This window comes from Crinia signifera, chromosome 12, assembly GCF_055691185.1.
Source record: "Crinia signifera chromosome 12, ASM5569118v1, whole genome shotgun sequence".
Classification (NCBI taxonomy): Eukaryota; Metazoa; Chordata; class Amphibia; order Anura; family Myobatrachidae; genus Crinia; species Crinia signifera.
In genome coordinates this window covers 9282165-9304062 of record NC_139228.1, presented here as the reverse complement: position 1 = coordinate 9304062, position 21898 = coordinate 9282165, and the positions used below count along the sequence as shown (strand labels likewise).

Here is a 21898-nt window from a genome sequence, read left to right as displayed (position 1 = left end):
TCTAAACTCTTTAGACTCTCACCCGCCTCGCACCTCTCCAATCCATTCTTAACGCTGCTGCTAGGCTCATCTTCCTCTCCCGCCGCTCTACCTCCGCCTCCCCCCTCTGTCTATCTCTTCACTGGCTCCCCATTCCTTTCCGAGTTCTCTTTAAACTCCTCACCACCACCTACAAGGCTCTCTCCTCCTCCACCGCTCCTTACCTCTCTTCACTGATCTCTATCCACACTCCCTCCCGTCCTCTTCGCTCCATCGCTGACCGCCGACTGACCTCTCACCTAATCACCTCCTCCCACTCCCGTGTCCAAGACTTCTCTTGCGCTGCCCCCCTGCACTGGAACAACCTCCCGCCACCCATCAGGCTTTCTGATTCCCTTACCTCCTTCAAGCGCTCCCTCAAAACCCACTTTTTTCGACTAGCCTATCCCTCCTCCTAACCTCTTTTGATCCTCCTATCCTGCCTCCGTTCCTACTTATCCTATTGTTTTTCGTTCGTCCACCCACCTATTTTTAGTATGTTAACTCTTATGGATAGGGTCCTCCTGCCTCACGTACTCACCCTACCTCTTTACCTCACCTGTCCTCCTGTCCTGTTCTTCCCTTCCTCTACTTCATCTTCAGTCTCCTCGACAATTTTGACACCTACTTCTGAACTGATGCTGATTTTAGTTCTACCAGCTATACCCCTATTCATACTGTATTTTTCAACACACCCTGTACCTTAACTTGTAATTTGTTTTTTGTTTGCTATGTACGGCGCTGCGGTCACTTTGCAGGGCCTTATAAATAAACGTACTACTACTACTACTACTAGATGGTTCTTTAACATTTACCAGCCAGATAAGCATCAACAACTTCTTCTGAGGTCCTTAGAAATCTCCTTTGTTAATCACACGATACACTTCGGTAAACATGTGTTATGAACACCAGACTTTGCTAGATCCATGTTCTTATTGTTATCCCATAGACTGAATATACCTGACTCATCTTCGAAATATCTGCTAAGCATAAAGGTGTCCTTAGTTTGACACTCACAGATATGTGACATTGGATCATTATCCTCAATACATGAAATGAGCGTGTCTAATCTTCTTGTCTCATTGGTTCGATTTGGGGGTTTTTTTCTATCTTTTTTTCAGACTTTAAGGTCAAGTTTCAGCAGAAATATAGAATATCACAAACTTTCACCACCACTTATTTCCCCACCTTCTGTTTAAAGATACTGTAGTAACGTATTCACAGTCAAATCGCCAGATAGCATTATTCTCTCCCGCTTTATATTATGCTCCAGCTGCCACACTGTCACCACGATAATTCCCCAGATTACAACCCCAGCATAATGCACGGTGGCACAGTGATTAGCATTGCTGACTCGCAGTGTTAGATGATGGTGTGGTTCGATTTCATCCGTGGTGTTGTTACCTGTTGTCTAATTTTTATATCCTCCCCAAGATATCTCTCTCTCTCTGAGTTGAGTTCCACTTTGTACCCACAGCCCAAAAAATTAAGTGACCTCACAAAAATTAGCCAGAGTGTAGACCTGGGATAGGGAAATTTAGGTTGTAAGCTCTTCTAGAGGATTCCGGCTGGGCGCAGACAATGGGCAAGGGGGGGGGGGGGGGGTGAAGCTCAGATATCCGGCCACTTAAGAGGTAGTGACGGCCATTGTTCTACACTACTTGGATGGTAGGCTTGCCTTTGACTTGCCTATCTCTGCTGTCTGACTGTCCGATGTCTTCCCTCAGTCCAAGCTGCACCACACAACCAAGAGCTGCATTAATATAACGGTCAACAGTGGCGGGTATTAATGCTTCCACCTTGCCGTAGTCACCGGCACTTCAGCCACCAACATGTGCATCAAGGGAGATTGTAAGCTCTTGTGTTTAAGATGATTGACACCTGTCAGAGCAGAGTTGTTGGGGAAGGACGGGAGGAAAAGACACAAGGAATGACACCATCATAAAGGACTGGAAGCTATGAGAAGAACTGACAATCCAATAGAGAAAGTGCCGGTGTCACAGTGCGAGCTGTCAGTGTACCAGGCACTGCTGCCAGAATCACAGAGGGTGCTGCCAGTGTCACAATGATCGCTGCCACTTCCAGAGTGGGATCTGCCAGGGCCAGGTTTCTGCATGCCCTGCTCTGCTGTGTCTGCCAGGAATACATACAATACTGCTCGCTGAAGAAGGCCTGAATTGTTCCTGGCATGGGACCAATGTGTCCACAATTATATATACCGGTAGAACGGGCTTTTTTTTTTTTTCTAAATACATTGGGGGATACAACCACTGAAGGTTGACATGGGGAACGTAGACAGTCAAAAGGTTGACATGGGGTTTTTCACTTTTTTTGAGCTGACATGTGCCGACACATTCATGCCTTACCATGCACTTGGTGGTGGGAGAATATAATAGTGTGCTGGGCATAGCGAGGCCCCTGTGCCCATAGCATGGCGAGCGCAGCAAGCACAGGGTACACTTCTTTAGTGTCCATGTCCCCTGTGTCAACATTCGGAACAAAAAAGGTGAAAAAAACCATTTCGACCTTTTGATTGTCGACTTTCCCCATGTTGCCCTAATGCTTGTGTCAACATAATAACCCTGTTGACCTTCATGTATGTCGACCATCAGTCATGTTGACCTTAATGCATGTCGACCTTCAGCGGTCCACCTAATGCCTGTAGACCTAATGTCTGTCCAATGATCAATACCTATTCATTCAGTAACATGAGGGTAGAGCCATGTTTGCTTGTTTGGGGCCCCACAATGTCTTTGCCCCTGGGCCCCACCACCCTTGCCCTTAGTCTCAGTAGTACTAGGGAAGAGAAGCCTTGCGGCAATTGTGCAAAATGCTGTGATTTGCGGGTCTGTGGCAGGGTTGCCGACTTTAAGATTCTCCTCTCCGGGAGAAGCCCGGAGAGGAGAGTTTCAGCAGCCGCTCAAGGGGGCGGGGCTTACGAGTGACATCACTAAGCCCCGCCTCCATGCTGGTAAAGCAGGGAATTCACGGATCTCAGTGGAGGGGGGCGGGGCTAAAATGACGCGATTGTGCCGTTTTAGCTCCGCCCCCTCCTCTGAGACCCGAGGATTGCTGCATTTTATTGCCGCGATCCGGGGGACAGGGGGGGTCCCCCCTAAATCCGGGAGGGTTGCCCACCCTTCCGGGGGGCCGGGAGGGGGTCCAGATTTTCGGGAGACTCACCGAAATTCCGGGAGGGTCGGCAACCCTGGTCTGTGGTCAGGGGGTGGGGCTATGTGATGTCATTTTACTCCGCCCCTTTATATGGAGCTGCAAATACAAGGTTTAATATCCTCTTTGTGCCCGCTTAGTCCTGGGATGGCCATCGGTGCAGTCACCATCTATGGTGATTCTGCAATCAGCCATCGATAGTATTAAACTATTTGATGGATAACCATCAATAGTTTTAGGTATCGACGGTCATCCATTATTTTTTTGACTGAATAGCCTGTGGGGGCGGGGCTTCTAGGTGTTGGGGGGCGGAGCAATGTTCCGTATCCCGGCACCTTGAAAAAAGAAAGAAACATACTGTAGGTTCTCCTTTGCCATCGATGTAGGGAAACCATCTGGTTCATCTGTTTCATCGATGGAAATAATATTCAACATAGGCCATAAACCATTAGTGATTTCAAATCATCGATGGTCCTCCCTACTGCTTACCATGTTTTATCAACCGCTGTAACAGGACATGTAGACAACCAACAGCTAGAGCACGTTAGTAAAGCAATGGCGGCTAAGGTGACACTATTATCCTGGTGTACGGTGCATCGCTACCAGTGGCGGCTCCTGCTATAGGTCTACAGGACTGCAGCCCATCCAGTTGAAATCAGACTGTGTAAACTTAAGCTCCAATGCTTCCTCCCCGCAGAGACACAAACAGCCAGCAATAGAGCTCTGGAGGTAGCGCGAACCCTGTGCAATCCTTGGTGGTGCGCGCGTTTTGAGGGGGGGAGGGTGGTGCTACCTCCGCAGCTCTGGTGCTGGCTGTCTGTGTCTCTCTTCTCACCAGGCTCCACGTGTAACCTCCTCTCCTGCGGGGAGGAGTTCAGCATGTAGTAGCTTCCTATTGGAAGCTGGTTCTGCCCATCATACAGAGGACTGGAAACCCCTCCCCCTCTTGGGCTGCCAGAACATGATGTAATGACAGCAATAGCTTCCATCAGGAAGCCATTCTGTGCACATCACCAGAGCTACAGTGCTTCCATGGGCTGCTGCTTGTGCAGCCCAAAAGCAATTCCTCTGCAGTGAGCATGCCCAGACTTCAGTGAGTCACTCAGTGTGATGCAGCTGAAGGAAGGTATGCAGTGCACCAGAGAGGTGGAATTTTTTTTTATTTTAATAATTGAGCCACTGTAAATAATATTTTTTAAAACTGTTATTTGTGTGTAGATCTTTATTAACAGTATAATGTACTTTACATAATATTAAAGTTATTAAAAGTGTGTATTTTGCTCTGTGCCTGTGTTTGTGTGAATATGATTACATCATGTATATATAGTAAGTGCACACAAACACTGGTACAGAGCAAATCAAACTAATAACCTGCAAATATATAATGTCCGTTTGCAGCACCCAGAAAATTGCAGCCCCCCTTAAGCCTAAAGGCAGGAGCCGCCACTACTCGCTACCCATCGTTATACAGTAGATGGGGTGATACGACAATATTTTGTTGTATCGTAGCACTCCTGTGTTTGTGAGCTGAAGCCCCATCAGGCAGTTGTTGCGACAATTCTGCCACCTACCAGGCAAGGAATGGTGCATGCTGGGTCATGTCTCTGCTTCGTGCTTGCATTGTGTACAGCTGAGATTCCCCCCCAACAGCTGTAACATGCAAGTGCAATGAAGTGTGTGACACCGCAGCATGGCAATCAGTCTTCTTGCGGAATGAATGTGTTGTATCATTGGTATCAGCGCGGCAGTCAGCCCAGTGCACACAGCCAGCACCACGCTGCACAAATACAGGTCTATTGCGTTCACATCGAGAGGTCATCAAAGGGCTGGAAACTTACAGGGATCTGTCATAAGGGCAGCGGTGATACCACTAACTGGACAGGGCAGTGCTCAGGAGGCGGGGTTACAGAGGAGGAGCTCTACCCAGTAAGGCGATAAGAATGCTAGGCGCTGATTAGCATATTAGCCGCTTTCCTAGGTGCTGATTTGCATATTAGCCGGCCGCTCTGCTGTTCAATGCTCCAGACCTCATTTGCTTGCAAACTTATGGCCTGATTCAGGTAAATGCTGCCCCGCCGAACGCACGCCCACCCGCCACACGAACCCCCACACTACGATGCAAGCGTATGGCTTTTCGCCCTTCGATAAACCAGTACCATCGGCCTTCTGTTAGCCTCAAATAAAAGGCTTGGGCTGGATAGAACGTGGGAGTGTCCTGCCGCCGGTCCACGGGAAGGCTCGCCGAGAAGAGTCGGTCACTGAGGGCGCTCTGCTGAGCTCCGCACTTCATAGGAAAGCTCCAGAATTCTTCTCTGATGTGCCAGCACATTCCTGACATGCTGAGCAGCTGGCATCGGGCGGCAGTGGCAACGTGGGATCGGAGGAGAGGGTTTATTTTAAACTCAAAACATATTTTTGTTTTAACGTTCTGTTCAAGTATCACAAATTCATTTCATATAAAAACCTGGGTCTGAGTAATATTCAATAAGGGGGGCTGATGCACCCTGCCTGCGGTTCAGCACTGTCCCCCTTCTGCCCCTCCTCAACCATTGATGGTCTATGACCAACCACAGGGGGCCTATACCATCAGTGCCACAGTTCTGATGCCTCACTATTGAGGATGGCACCCAGATGGTCATGTTCTCCAGGTGCCCCAGCAGGTGCGCTGTGTATCGCCAACTGTCACATTGTGAAAATCCCCAGGTGACCTGGAACACCTGTGTGGTGTCCAAAGGACTGAGGTTAAGTTCTGGTCCCAGGTACTGGGAGGGAGCATGGCCAATGCAGGGATGTGTGGCCAGCCTCCTTCCTTAGGGGATATTAGTAAGGGCACCAGCAAGGGGTTTGGTGGTGCCAGTGGCAAGCAGCTGATAGGTGGGTGCAATCGACCGTCCCCTTCCCACACATACCGCAGAGAGAGATAGAGAGGGGTGACTGTTTATGCCTCTATCCCCAGTGGGAGTCTGGATGCTCGGACAGGCCCAGGAAAAGAGAACCCCTCTCCCCCACCCCCACGCCACTGTCTGCAGGGGCCTGATTCTGATTTTGAAGTAAAAATAAACTCACACACATGTTCATCTTATATATATGACACTGCAATGTAGGACACAAACTATAAGATTGTCTGTCCAATCTTTCTGGACAATTGGACTTTGGTTCCCATATGCTGGAAACAGACAATCTGATTGAACCAATTTTTCCAAATGACCATTTTTTGCCATTTTCCATCTTTCAAAAGCAATTGGATGATTGTTACTTGCTCCCATACATTACCAGATTTTTGCTCCAACCAACCAGAAGGATTGGACAGATAATCACATTGGAAGTATTCTGGTTGACTCACAAGACTGAAACTTTCGCAGCCTTGCCAGTCCACCAGACGCCACCCGCACGGCCGCCCGCCTGCCCCCCACCTCACAAGCCGCGATTTCCAACATGGCTGCCAATGGATAAAGATCCATTCGCAGCCTTGGGTGCGTGGGAGAGATCATTCGATGGTCGGTGACCATCAAATGATTTCTCCAGCGCTCGCAGTTCTGAGACACCTCTGTCATGTCTCAAATCTGCGGGCGCCATGCAGGGGCGGTTTGGGAACGGAATCCAGCCTGGGGGGGGGGTGGGTTTGGCTGACGCTACAGCGCAGGGGGTGGGGTGCGGGGGGGCTGACGGTACAAGACGGGGGGGACTGACGCTACATCGTGGGGGTTGGCTAACGCCACAGCACGGGGGGGGGGGCTACTTACCTCGGCCACCGCGCTTCGGTCCGCTCGGTCGCAGGAAACAGTGCAGCATAGCCCAAAACAAATATGGCCGCCGCATACATGCCTTTAATATATGCGGCGGCCATATTTGTTTTGGGCAATGCTGCCGTTTGTGACCCAGCTACGGCCGCTTGCATCTAGGATGCCAGCCCCGGAGCCACGGTCGGCGGCCCTGCCAGTGGGGAATCTGGATCGGCCCACCGGGAAATGGCCCGGTTTCCCGGTGGGCCAATCCGCCTCTGGCGCCATGTGTAGGAAGCGGGCGGGTAGCTGACATCCGCACCCACGTCATTGGGGAATTACCATGAGATGCTGGGCTAGGGTAACCAACCCTTTAATCCGGGACACATATTAATTACACAGGTTCTGTGGCTGGCTTTCACCTGGTTTTAAACTGCCACACCTCAAGACTCCATTTCACCTGGTTTTAAACTGCCACAAAACCTGTGTAATTAATATGTGTCCCGGATCAAAGGGATTAGTTGGTCACCCTACCCCCCCATAGTGTGTATCAGCATTATTAGAACACACCCCTCCCAATCTCACCGTCAGGGTTGCCTACCCTCCCGGAATGGCCGGGAGGGTCCCGGAAATCGGGTCCCCCTCCCGGTCCCCCGGAAAGGGTGGCAATCCTCCCGCATATCCCCCCCAGCTCCTGCGATGTCATGTCATGTGTCCCTTGGCGGGGGGGTCCGCAGGTAAAATGCCGCGATCGCGGCATTTTAGCCCCGCCCCCCGCAGTGCAATGACTGAAATACCGGCATTGCACGGCGGGGGGCGGGGCTAAAATGCCGTGACGCTGTAGACATGCCCCCAACAGGGCATCATCTGTGTGGCCACGCCCCCGGACCGCCTCTTTTTCCAGTTATGGAAATAGCCCCGCCCCCTGCCTGACAGAGCTGGCTGCCCTCTCCCGGAGAGGGCAGCTCAAAAGTCGGCAACTATGCTCACCGTGCACCTGGTCTATCTCCCCAACTGCAGTGCAGCACAGTGTTACCCAGGTGCTCAATCACTGGCTCTCTCCTCCACACTCAGAAGCAGGGATCTCTGTGCTGCTGCTGTGGCTTTGGGCATTGTTGCTTATAGAAAATGTGTGTTATCATTAATGTATAATTAAAATCATGTAATTCTAATGTAATTCTGACCTGTACACTTACATATTAATTACAGATTTAAAAAAAAAAATTATTAACTGAGCTTTTCTTTTTTGTTGTCACTTCAGCTTGTTCCCCATGTACTGACACATTGCATTATGGGGTAGTGAGTGTGTACTCCAGGTGACTTGGCTCCGGCGCTGTGAGTGTAGGTGCAGGATTATTCATGTGACGATTGAGGTGAGTCATTTCATGCAATGCGTATAGTGTAATATAGTGTATTACTGTGTGGGGTGGGCATTAATGTATGGGGCTGTAGTGTATACATTATATCAATGTAAAATAATGTGGGTATATTTAATATGTCATTTGGGGTGAGCTGTAATGTGCTGTAATGTGGATTATTTCATGTGTAAATTGCTGGCAGCTATCTATGTAATGTAATATATGTAACGCAGGGCTATTCTATGATGGTATGGTGGTAGCTGTTAATGTAATAAGGGGATACATATCAGGTAATATTATAGGATGCTGTTATGTCATTTGTTCCTATTAATTTAATGTCTGAGCTTATCGTGGGATAAATCAGCATGCAGAGGACACTTCCTTTCAACAAGGTGTTTTCATGCCGGATCATGAGGTCATTAATGTAATGTGAGATTGATGAGGGCTAATTATATATGTTGTAAATGCCAATAATATAATCCGTAGTCTACATCCACTGTGGGGTGATTATTATGGGGTCTATTCAAAGCGGTGAACAAAGGGCTGCAGTTGCCCATGGCAACCAATCAGCTTTGAAGTAACCGTTATCAAGTTCATTCTATTCAAATTAAACTTAGCAGCTGCTACATATATATCTTTATAGAATGCACTTGATAAATGTTACGGGTTGCCACGGGAAACTTCTCCAGCCATGATTTTGGAGACAGAAAGTAAAGACACAGTAGATGAAGGATCAGGGTCTCCCTGCTGCACAAATGGATGTTATAAGGGTGGTCAAAGGCACCAGGTGAATACAACTGTTTGATCTCAGACCAACACTTCAGTTGCTAATAAATATTTAGCAATAATGTCGCCATAATTTTATTTAATTTATACAGTGATCGTTTGGAAGTGTCCTAATAACTTTACTTTGACAAGCCTGTAACTTTGAGAACGTGTGTCCTTATCTGCCAGGCTACTGTGCATTCGATGCTATGCTCTTGGGACAAAGGTCTTGCAGGCTAATATTATTTAATGATCCTGGCCAGCTGTGGTGTCAGTTTAATATCTCTCGCTGCTGCCTCTTTATCTCCAGCACCGTATGCCGGATAATGTTTAGGATTAATGGCGACTCTCCGCCTGGCACCCAGACTGTCACACGCACAGCTACGCCCAACTTCAAAATTAATTGCCCTTGAAGGCGAGAGGAAGGAGGATCGCCTTGGCAGCATCAGACCTCCTACTCATGCCTGGCAGCTGCCAGTGGTGATTGCTCGGGCGGTGTAGGTGCTGGCAGGCCCAGCGGGAAGGACGTGAGGCTGCCGTATAGGATTATGTATGAGGGTGGTGTGCTAAAGACCTGCCACGCTCACCTGGGTCCACCTTTTTTTATTTGGGGGTGGGGGGGGATTTGGAGTTGTTTTAGCAATATATTTTTTAAAATTGAAATGCAAACCCAGCTACTGTTTACAACCAAAATGCCCTAATTACCGTGTTCAAGATCATTGTCGCACATGTTAAATGCATTATAGATGTGAAAATAATAATGATTGTACCAAATGTGCATATAACGTGTTGTTTTACCATCTAGGGCAATGTATTGCTAAGTTACCCTTCCCCATCGCCGGGTCCCCCTTTTTTCCGCTCTGTAATACTCCCCTGGCAGACAGCGGGCCAATCCCTGAAGAGGGTGGAGCTTAGTGGTGCCGCTGGGCACCATCGATGGAAAAATCATTGGTGGAAAACAATCAATTTAGATTACAGTTTGAACACACCCCCACCCAAATCTAACTCTCTCTGCACGTGTTACATCTGCCCCACCTGCAGTGCAGCATGTTTTTTCCCATCGTGAGAACAAATTTGCCCATGCTATAAAGTCTGAATCAGGCCCAATGGCCGATGGCCTTCCCTAGTGTGAATCTGGATGCCTGTGTATAATGGTCATGTAGCTGGATTGGGCATGGAGCGTATCATTTGTGTCCGGGGATAACACTGACTCCTGCCTGCTCTCGGTAGCGTGCATAGAACAACTGTTGTGTTCTGTGATTCCCTTCCTATAATAGGTGGTGAATCTTTATGTAACGCCTGATATATGATCCCCAGGAGCTTCCTCTCATATGGTCTGTGTGTAGCAGCGTCACATACTGTATTACATATTGTGTTTTTGTATCGCTACCATTTACTATTTGGGACAGATATCAGACGCCTGCTCATACATGTTATTGTGGCTTTAAGGGACCTGCAGACCCAGACAGCAGCTGACCCTGGCCAGCGCACACGCTTCCTGAGTGGGATCTTCTACAGACGACTCAGCCCGGAGCTTGCCAGAAAGCAGAGAGCGGCTTCCAGTGTAAGCTGCTGGAGAATAACAGCACGGGGTGTATGGCTGCTGGGCCCTCACCCCGTGCCCTGCGCCATCAGGAAATATACAGTGTCCGGCGTAGGGGGTTGTGCTGATTCGTGCACAGTTACATCGCCCCCGCCGTCTATGCCACAGAAATGTCCTCTATATACAGCGACTTTATAACTGTGGCGCTTTGGTGTCGTCGCTTATAATAGTTAGGATTTTATATACTCACGTATGATTGGTACTGGGTTTGGATTATGACCCATGCCCGCCGTAGGCAGCAGACTGGTTTGGGACCCCCGTTATAAGATTAACCCCCCAAAAATGTGTATGGGTAAACTGGGTTCTAGGTGGGAGTTTATGGTGCCAATTAGGAGCACACCGCCAAAACGAGGAAAATGGGGGTTGTGTCATGAGGCCATGCCCCTTCACACGAGGACCCACCCTTTTTTCAGGAGCATGCACGCCAGGTGCCGCTTCTCCACCCGGTAACGGTGGGAGGTATATCAGAGCAGTCCGCTAGCTATGCCTTGTGTTGGTTGTGGTTGGTATTTGGACTTTAGGTCGACCGCTATTTAGGTCCCCCAAATGCAGAATTGGGGGACCTTTCGCCTTAGCTCATCACAGCAGATCAGCGCTGGCCTCACGTCCCGTCACGTCAGTACATTGGCTTCTGATTCGTTACTAGCCCTAGGCCTTTTTTATATGAATGCTGGGTTTGACTTTACTACATTTCCTGTACTGTGATGCCATATACTCACCTTTGTGCCCTACTGTGCTGTATTTATACCCTATTCCGGACACCGCCGGCCCAGGAAACTGCTCTCGCTGACAGTAAAGCGCCGGATTTGTCCATTGTATATACCGGTTATTTTTCCCCACGCAATTCCTGAGCCCGATGAAGACGCAGCTGTCAATTAGAGGCAGACAAATCCTGGTATTAGCGGGGAGAGGAATCTGCCGTCAGCGCTGCGCCAGCCATGATTAAGTCAGATAGCTACTGATGCTGCCCGTACTGAGCCAGGCTCCCAGGATGGTCCCAGTGGGGTCTGGGAAGAGGCTCATCCCGGCTAGAGTGCTGTATATCCGCGCTGCTTAATGGAAGACGGGGCTGTAGGAGAGAGATTGGGAGTGCATTAGGCCTGATGCATGCTCTGCCATCCTCCCATGTACAGCCTGGCTCAGGTCTAATACAGGCAGATAGACGTCCTGAATTTACAGTCATGTCCTGATTCCCCCCAAATCCAGCACAAAGCCCCGACGAGGCGTTTCGCAGACACCATCCTTCTTGGCTTATTCTGCGACAGCCCGTGACTTTGACACATTCTACCACTGCTGCTGTATTAATTATCCTGAATATCTCTGAGGTTCATCTGTTAAAGGGAAACTGTCACTTTTTGTGTAAAGCTCCAAGATCAGATCTTAGCGGCGGTGAGCGGGGGTCGCGGCCAGTAGAGGCTGACGGCGTATGTACTGCTGTCCTCCATCATAAACTGGGGCTTTAATAAAGATCATACAGTAGAAGAAATAACAATAAATGCAGAATTGAAGGATAAAAATGCAATTACAAAGCATTTCATAGGAAAGGGCTCAGATTGCCCCTGTATTAGTTACAGCCCTGATAATCCCTGCTGAAAGGTGTGGGTTACTTGTATTTGGGTGGAGTGCTGTTCTGCCAGGTTATTCCTTTTTAATAAATAACCGGCTTTATCCAATATTATTTTTTATTTTATTCTACATTTCTGTTTTTAGTCAAAATTAGCCAGTGGCAGACGTACATTATTGGGGACCCCAAACTGTTAATGGGGCCCCTTCATAACCAGCAACATTGGGGCAAATGTCTTCCTCTCCCAACACCCCCCTTACAAAAATCACTGCATATATTAATAAACACCTTAAAGCGTGCACATTGAACTTTTTAGATGCCGCCGTGTCCCAGGCTCCTCCTCACCTGTTATTGCTCCCACATACCTCCCAACAGTCCCGATTTCATTGGGACAGTCCCGATTATCAGGGCCTGTCCCGCTGTCCCACCCGCGGGTGGCAGTGTCCCGCGGTGTGGGGGGGCTGTTGGGAGTCCCCCCTGTCAGCTGCTAAGCAGCGGGGAATAAACGCTGTGCGCATGCCCCCATAGCGGCAAAATGGGGGCGTGGCCTCGCGGAAGAGTCACGAGTATAGACCACGCCCCCAAATTAGGCCACACCTAGGCGCAGCAAATACATCCCTCTTCCGCCTCCTCCAAAGTTGGGAGGTATGCTCCCAGCCTCCTTCCTAGGACTGACCCTCTCAGCCTCCATGTCCCCGCTTCTCTTCAGCTGTCATTGCTCCCAGCCTCCTTCCTAGGACGGGCCCTCTCAGCCTCCATGTCCCGGGCTCCTCCTCAAATGTCATTGCTCCCAGCCTCCTTCCTAGGACGGCCCCTCTCAGCCTCCATGTCCCGGGCTCCTCCTCACCTGTCATTGCTCCCAGCCTCCTTCCTAGGACAGGCCCTCTCAGCCTCTGTGTCCCAGCTCCTTCTCACCCGTCATTGTTCCCAGCCTCCTTCCTAGGACGGGCCCTCTCAGCCTCTGTGTCCCAGGCTCCTTCTCACCCGTCATTGTTCCCAGCCTCCTTCCTAGGACAGGCCCTCTCAGCCTCTGTGTCCCAGGCTCCTTCTCACCCGTCATTGTTCCCAGCCTCCTTCCTAGGACGGGCCCTCTCAGCCTCCATGTCCCAGGCTTCTTCTCACCTGTCATTGCCTCCAGCCTCCTTCCTAGGATGGGCCTTCTCCGCCTCCTTGTCCTGGCTCTTTCATATCTGTCATTGTTCCCAGCCTCCTTCCTAGGACGGGACCTCTCAGCCTCCGTGTCCCGGGCTCCTTTCCCAGCCTCCTTCCTAGGACACCCCCTTTCAGCCTCCCTGTCCCAGGCTCCTCCTCACCAGTCATTGCTCCCAGCCTCCTTCCGAGGACGAGCCTTCTCCGCCTCCCTGTTCTTGCTCCTTCATAGCTGTCATTGTTCCCAGCCTCCTTCCTAGGGCAGGTTTTCTCAACCTACACCATTCCTGGGAATGTCACACAGAGAAGCTCTGCCGCCTGTCGTGAATTGTGGCATAAAATGGGTCCATGCTTTTTACAGAGCAAAGAGCCGGACTACAACTCCCAGCAGGCTCGTGATGCTAAGCGATGCGATGCGATGTATTTGGCACTGTGGGGGGATTTTTGTACCTGCACTGTGGGGGCATTTATGTATTTGGCACTGTGGGGGGCATTTATGTATTTGGCACTGTGGGGGCATATATGTATTTGGCACTGTTGCCATAATTTGAATATTGGAGACAACTGTGCTGTGTAATATAAATCAGTATTATTTTGTAGCCACGCCTCTTTCCCATGAAGTCACTCCCCTATCTTTTTGGCTTGAGCACCCACCAGCAAAAACATAAATCGGCACCTATGGTACAGACAGTGGAAACTACAATTATATACCTCCCATGTCTCCGATTGGGCAGAAGGTGACCATCCTGCCATCCACTCTGCTGTCACCGTTGTCCCTGGCTGGAATCTTGGGTGGTATGTCCGCTGTAGAAGACTGGTGGTCAGAGGTTCCATTCGCTCTTGTATCTCAGATGCAGGGCAATTAGAGTGCTGTGATTGGTGGGCAATAAGGGGTGGCCCATGGCTATACAATACTCAGGGGTGTTACGTCATAAGGAAGATGGAATACACATTTTACAACTCCGACATCAAAATATATATTCAATGAAAACATGAGGCCTGCTGGGAAATGGACAGCATCATCTTACGATTCTCCATGCAGACCCTGGCCCAGGGCGAGTGAGATTCCTGAGATATGTAGCATGACGATACCATGGAAAAACCTGGTGGAGCTCTGCCCGTCAGAACCGTGACTGCGGTGGTCTTGGAAGGGTTGGCGGCCCAGCTGTGGATGACCTACATCCCCTAACCATGCTTATCTAATGAGCGGATAATGGGGATGATTCAGCAACACCTGGACCTTATTAGGTCACCATTCCTAGTGTGACATCACTGTGCCGTACGCATCATATATAACACAGCATTGCCGTACATGTAGGATCTAGCTGCAATCAGTAACCTATTATTCTGTGTAAATGATTCTGCATGGGTTATATAATACAATAGGAGGGTGGCATATTAGGTTGTAAACGTTAATTCGAGACGAGTAGAAACGACTATGATGCCAGCTGTGGGTTTCTGACCCTCTTTGCCCTGTACTTGTGTATATTTCACATGGAAACACTCCAGTCCGTTAGGTGTCTGGTATACCCCCATGATCCGCATTATGCTGCAGCGAGGAAAGCCCCTGTCCTGGAGGAGGCTGCCCCCGGGTACATGGCGCGGGACCCTGTGTGTGGTATACACTGATGATGTGACGCTGCCTGGTATTAGAGAGGCTGAGTGAGGGAGACAGCTGCAGCCCCTGTGTGTGTGTTATCCTGGCGCCGAGTGCCCTTTCATTCAGTGCCAAGTGTGCAGCTTCCACCAGCCCCTGACCCAAGGGCAAGGACAGCTCCGAATGATACGACAAAGCCCCTCTGTGCCAACAGCTGCCACGCAGCCCCCCGTACCCAGTGCGGCAGCAGGAGAGGGAGCCATAAACCTCTGCGTGCGGACTCCGTGCCATGTGTTTTGTCTACACATGGCGTCAGTCATCCCATAACACAATGCTATGTAAGGGCATGTCAATGTTTGTGCTGGATCGCAGGCCAAGGATATTAGCAGGTGGGTGGTAATGGCAGCTGGCATCTTCTGATGCTCTGAGTGTAAATGCCATCGCTGTGATATACTATAGGGCAGAGCTGTGTGGTAGAGCCCCCTCCACTTATCAATCCGCAGGAAGTGCTCATACAGTGCAGTATGTATGGTGAGGCTAGCCATGCCTCGTGCCTCCTCCAGTATTCCTGTCACACACGTCACCACTAAGGGTAGATCTGGGTGACAGATACAGCTGGATACTGTATCTTTTAGGTTAAAAAGAAAGATGCTCTCTCCGGTGGTAGTTTCTGGGAGAAGTTGCAAAAGTGAATTCAGTGTTTTCCTGGTATTCTATTCTCCCCTTCTCCGCCATCCCCAGCACCTAGCGGAAGCCCAAGGATTGGACAGACGTGGGTATACTGTAATTCTTGACCGCAGATCTGTTTTTGGCATCCCCCGAGTGTCCGATACATATTGCAGTCACAGATCATAGTATGAACTTGAAACCTCTCTACTTATAACCTCTCGTGCCATTTGACTGTGGTTGCCATGGTAGTTTAGAATCTTTAATACTTAACATGAATCTGAAGGCGGAAGACGTTAAAAAAAACAGCCAATAGCAATATTATTGTTGTAGCATTCCACAGTGCTTTGTGGTACATATATATATTTCATGGGAATGTATCTTTAAAATGCAGCTGCGGCTCCTCTGGGGAGTAGTTGACGACCATAATTTGCTGTAGAGTGGTTTATCTTACTGGGTCCGGTGGTGCTGGTCCTCCCTGGGTGTCTGTGGTACTGCGGCTGAGGGGTGCTTGTACTACTTGGCACTCACTTCAGCCTTCTGCCTCTCTTCTGTTTGGAGTCATGATCTTTACTGATGTTTTCCCTTCCTGGAAAGCGGAACATCAAAAATCCTGATGTCACACCGGCATAAGCTTGCCATATTTTCCCTTTTAAACCGGGGTACTAATGGATTATACAGGTTTGGTGGTTGGGTGATTACAAGCCTGGTTGTAATCAGCCATAGAACCTGTGGAATGAATGTGTCCCAGTGGGACTGTACGGTGGTTAGTCTATGTTGGCTCCAGATTTAAACTCTTCATGGTAAAACCAAGTCTCTGGACACTATTATTGGGGGTACATATGTGTGTGTGTGTGTGTGTGTGTGTGTGTGTATGTATATATATGTGTGTGTGTGTGTGTGTGTGTGTATGTATATATATGTGTGTGTATATGTATATATATATATATATATGTGTGTGTGTATATATATATATATATATATATATATATATATATGTATGTATGTGTATATATATATATATATATATACTTGGAAAGAGCTAAAATGTATGATATAGTGTACAAACTAATCGGATCCAGCTGATTCGCTGTTCCTTTATCTCTCTCCAACACTTAGTACATTTGCCCCCTAGTGTGATCCCAGTGTTCCGATCTGGTCCAGCTGACCTTACACCCATGGTACTGCTTCTAGTGGCCTCCTGGTTCTGACCATGGCTAATCTCCTGACCCTGCCTGTCCCTTGGTACTGCATTGCCTGCCTGGCTCTGAGCCATTGATGGTAACTACACCCCAGTATGCCTTACGGGGTCCAGTCTTGCTCCCTGCCTCCAGTGTTCTTTAGCCCAGTATATAGGAACCCAGACCAAGTGCCACAACCAAAAATTCCTCATGGGTTAAAAATCCTCTTATGTAAACATCAGATATGTTCGGTTCTGCACCTCTGATCTGGCTATTGGCAAATCATAAGGGTACCATCAGTGTGAGCAATGTGACGCATATCGATAGATCGCACTGCCTGCACAAGGGGGTTCCTGTGAAATGCGTAGCTAGGTCTGGGATAGGTCATCCAGTCTATCCGACATAGTGATGCATGCTGATAGATCTCATTACCTGTGAAACGCGTAGCTAGGTCTGGGATAGGGTCACCCATTCTATCCGACATTGTGATGCATGCGGATAGATCTCATTGCCTGTGAAACGCGTAGCTAGGTCTGGGATAGGGTCAGCCAGTCTATCCGACATAGTGATGCATGCTGATAGATTTCATTACCTGTGAAACGCGTAGCTAGGTCTGGGATAGGGTCACCCATTCTATCCGACATAGTGATGCATGCGGATAGATCTCATTGCCTGTGAAACACGTAGCTAGGTCTGGGATAGGTCATCCAGTCTATCCGACATTGTGATGCATGCGGATAGATCTCATTGCCTGGGAAACTCATAGCTAGGTCTGGGATAGGGTCACCCAGTCTATCCGACATAGTGATGCATGCGGATAGATCTCATTGCCTGTGAAACGCGTAGCTAGGTCTGGGATAGGGTCACCCATTCTATCCGACATTGTGATGCATGCGGATAGATCTCATTGCCTGGGAAACGCGTAGCTAGTTCTGGGATAGGGTCAGCCAGCCTATCCGACATTGTGATGCATGCGGATAGATCTCATTACCTGTGAAACGCGTAGGTGGGTCTGGGATAGGGTCAGCCAGTCTATCCGACATTGTGATGCATGCGGATAGATCTCATTGCCTGGGAAACGCGTAGCTAGGTCTGGGATAGTGTCAGCCAGTCTATCCGGCATAGTGATGCATGCGGATAGATCTCATTGCCTGGGAAATGCGTAGCTAGGTCTGGGATAGGGTCACCCAGTCTATCCGACATAGTGATGCATGCGGATAGATCTCATTACCTGTGAAACGCGTAGGTGGGTCTGGGATAGGGTCAGCCAGTCTATCCGACATTGTGATGCATGCGGATAGATCTCATTGCCTGGGAAACGCGTAGCTAGGTCTGGGATAGGGTCACCCAGTCTATCCGACATAGTGATGCATGCGGATAGATCTCATTGCCTGGGAAACGCGTAGCTAGGTCTGGGATAGGGTCTGGGATAGGGTCAGCCAGTCTATCCGACATAGTGATGCATGCGGATAGATCTCATTGCCTGTGAAACGCGTAGCTAGGTCTGGGATAGGGTCACCCATTCTATCCGACATTGTGATGCATGCGGATAGATCTCATTGCCTGGGAAACGCGTAGCTAGTTCTGGGATAGGGTCAGCCAGCCTATCCGACATTGTGATGCATGCGGATAGATCTCATTACCTGTGAAACGCGTAGGTGGGTCTGGGATAGGGTCAGCCAGTCTATCCGACATTGTGATGCATGCGGATAGATCTCATTGCCTGGGAAACGCGTAGCTAGGTCTGGGATAGGGTCACCCAGTCTATCCGACATAGTGATGCATGCGGATAGATCTCATTGCCTGGGAAACGCGTAGCTAGGTCTGGGATAGGGTCTGGGATAGGGTCAGCCAGTCTATCCGACATTGTGATGCATGCGGATAGATCTCATTGCCTGGGAAATGCGTAGCTAGGTCTGGGATAGGGTCACCCAGTCTATCCGACATAGTGATGCATGCGGATAGATCTCATTACCTGTGAAACGCGTAGGTGGGTCTGGGATAGGGTGAGCCAGTCTATCCGACATTGTGATGCATGCGGATAGATCTCATTGCCTGGGAAACGCGTAGCTAGGTCTGGGATAGGGTCTGGGATAGGGTCAGCCAGTCTATCCGACATTGTGATGCATGCGGATAGATCTCATTGCCTGGGAAACGCGTAGCTAGGTCTGGGATAGGGTCTGGGATAGGGTCAGCCAGTCTATCCGACATTGTGATGCATGCGGATAGATCTCATTGCCTGGGAAACGCGTAGCTAGGTCTGGGATAGGGTCTGGGGTAGGGTCAGCCAGTCTATCCGACATAGTGATGCATGCGGATAGATCTCATTGCCTGGGAAACGCATAGCTAGGTCTGGGATAGGGTCACCCAGTCTATCCGACATAGTGATGCATGCGGATAGATCTCATTGCCTGGGAAACGCGTAGCTAGGTCTTGGATAGGGTCACCCAGTCTATCCGACATAGTGATGCATGCGGATAGATCTCATTGCCTGTGAAACTCATAGCTAGGTCTGGGATAGGGTCACCCAGTCTATCCGACATAGTGATGCATGCGGATAGATCTCATTGCCTGTGAAACGCATAGCTAGGTCTGGTATAGGGTCACCCAGTCTCCCCTTTCCTCAGTGCTCTCTAGCAGCAGAGGTCAGCAATCATTTGTCCTGAGGCTGTCAGATATTACGTGCTTCGCTAATGAACTTGGCCTTAAGTGTTCATCGTCCTCGCCCCCCCCCTTCCCCCAACCACATCACCCAGTAGAGTGAGGTCACCGTCATCGGCCAGCATTAGTCACGGACCATTCATTCTAAAACATGTCACTTTACAAACACGGATTTGAATGGGGAAGCAAAAAGCAATGCTGGAACTGTATATTGCCGGAACTATGCAGCGTTGCGGAACTCATTTGCTTTTATTTACTAAGATCGGACTTCAATTGAAGATTGCATGTCCCCCATACCAACCAATCAGAATCTACAGTACTTCTTACTTATTAAGCACCTTCTAGAAGATAATAGATAGAATTAAATGCAGTGCCCAGGGGTTTCCAATGCCTAATTTGACAGGTACATAATGTGGCATACGATGTGGCCAACTTCATGCTTGATTTACTACTTACGTGGACTGCGACTGGGACTAGTGACTTGTACACTTGACCCTGTCCACCTAATTCATTTAGACCATTTGTGTTCCACGTAATGACTGTCTGTTAATTTAGATCCTCTATACCACATATTTATATTTAATAACTTGTATTTACTGTAAAATGACTATTTCATTTATTCCAATGATTGTAAGGTATTATTCCAATCCTGAAGGGGCTGCAACAGGACAGGTAGGTGAAGGGGTGGTAAGTTTACCCCAGCTATACGTGCTAAATAGGGTTTGAAGAAACTCAGGGAGCCCGAGGTGTGCTCCCACCACCACCAGTGCTGTGCCTAAACACGTGCAAAGGGGGCAGCCGTACGAACGTGTGGGCCCTCTCCCAAAGGAGAAAGGCCCCATGGTTCCCCTAACCCCCCTCAACCATAAGGCCGAGGAAGGGAAAAAAGGGATCGGTGGGTCCTCTTCGCCGAAGCTCAGAGAGACCCGCTTTTCCTCCACCCCCGGAAGGGTTTTGGACGGTGGGTCCTCCGCACCCGAAGGTTTGGAGAGACCCACTTAGGCTTTCCTCCGCCTTGCGGCTCGGGGTTGTCCTCGAGGGGACCGGGACTCTCCCCAAAAGGTGAAGAATCCCAGCCACGTTTGGGGAACGGAAGGCCTGTTAGGGACAGCCGCACTACCCAAATCAAAAAACGTGACAAACTAACGAAAAACGTGAAGTGCTCAAAAGTGCAAATCAAAGAAATAAATAAAAAGAGGCCCTAGCCAGAAGGCCGGGGTGGGGGTGTAAAAAATTGTCCTACCCCATCCAAAAGGACGAGGTAAGGACGTGTAGCCTACCCTAGAGGGAAGTGCGCGGTGCAGGTGCCATTCAGTGCATGGTGCTGGACATCACCAGTGCAAATCAGGCACCCCCGGGTTACCCCGGGGGCACAGTGCAGCCTCGGGCTCCAGGCAGCCGACCAATCAGCGTCCGACCAAGTTTTTCTCCGTCTCACCAGCAGGCATTTTCCAGCCCCCGGCATGGGAATGGGTACTCCACTGGGCTTTTCGAAAGACTCCCTTAGGGGCTGCACCCCCCTCGGAAGAGCAATCTACTCAGTCCCAGTGTTTCTCCGCTCCCAGGGTTAAGATACTAGGCTGAGCTTTTCGCTGTGCCCAGGATGGGGGCCAGCCCCAACCTGGACCAATCTACTCGGTCTCAGCTTTTCTCCGCTCCCTGGGAATGGATACTAGACTGAGCCTTTCGCTGCTCATCCTTCGGGGGCTACAAACCCCGTCAGGAGAGTCAAACTACTAGGCCCAGTGTTTCTCCCCCCCTCTTACCAGTGGATTTACGGAAACAACACCTCCTACCAAAGGCAGAGGTGAAGGTACTCAGCCAGACTTTTCACCACTCCCAGGCAAAAAAGAGGGGTCCCACACCCTCCGCCCATCAGAGCAGCTACTCAGTCCAGCCTTTCTCTATTCTCTGCCAGAGGCCAGTCCATACCCACTTATAAGAACAGATACTACACTTGATCTTAGCCAAAAGGCAGAGAAGCGATGCTAAATAGGGTTCTCCAAATATAAACAAATGTGATCCTTACTCCCGTTGCGGTTATCTCTGTCCGTAGCGATATTACGGTTTAATGTGTAGAGTTACACTATGGGTGAGATTAAATAGGATGAGAGATTCAGAAAGTGAGAGATTTGGTGAGAAATCTCGTATTTTTTTAAAGTGGCAATCATTTACACTGCAAAACCAAACTGGTGTTGCAGTGTATAAATGATTGCCGCTTTAAAAAAACTGGAGATTTCTTACCAAATCTCTCACTTTCTGAATCTCTCACCCTATTAAATCTCACCCTATATGTATTCTTATTAGCTAAAAATTTGCATGGGAGCGACAGACTTGCTTGCGTACTCTGACCACTGGGGCGTGCACCAACTTGTACCTCAGTGTGCGGCCAGGGCCGGTGCAAGGCACCAGAGCGCCCCAGGCAAGTCGGGGTGGGGGCGCC

The 21898-nt window shown here is 49.4% G+C and overlaps 1 protein-coding gene and 1 pseudogene across 8 annotated transcripts in view; one reads left to right on the top strand and one right to left on the bottom strand.

Moving 5' to 3' along the window:
* Positions 1-21898, top strand: part of TNFAIP8L2 (TNF alpha induced protein 8 like 2) — a 422216-nt gene that overhangs the window by 263070 nt on the left and 137248 nt on the right. For 3 of the 8 annotated variants that reach the window (XM_083166501.1, XM_083166498.1, XM_083166502.1), the window contains exons 1-2: positions 7897-8041; positions 8173-8284. The gene's annotated coding sequence lies outside the window, so the exon portion shown is untranslated. Of the gene's footprint in view, positions 1-7852; positions 8042-8172; positions 8285-21898 lie in introns of those variants that run through there. The other 5 variants (XM_083166503.1, XM_083166499.1, XR_014466220.1 and 2 more) reach the window with 4 other exon arrangements.
* Positions 21223-21442, bottom strand: LOC146050915 (U2 spliceosomal RNA; annotated as a pseudogene).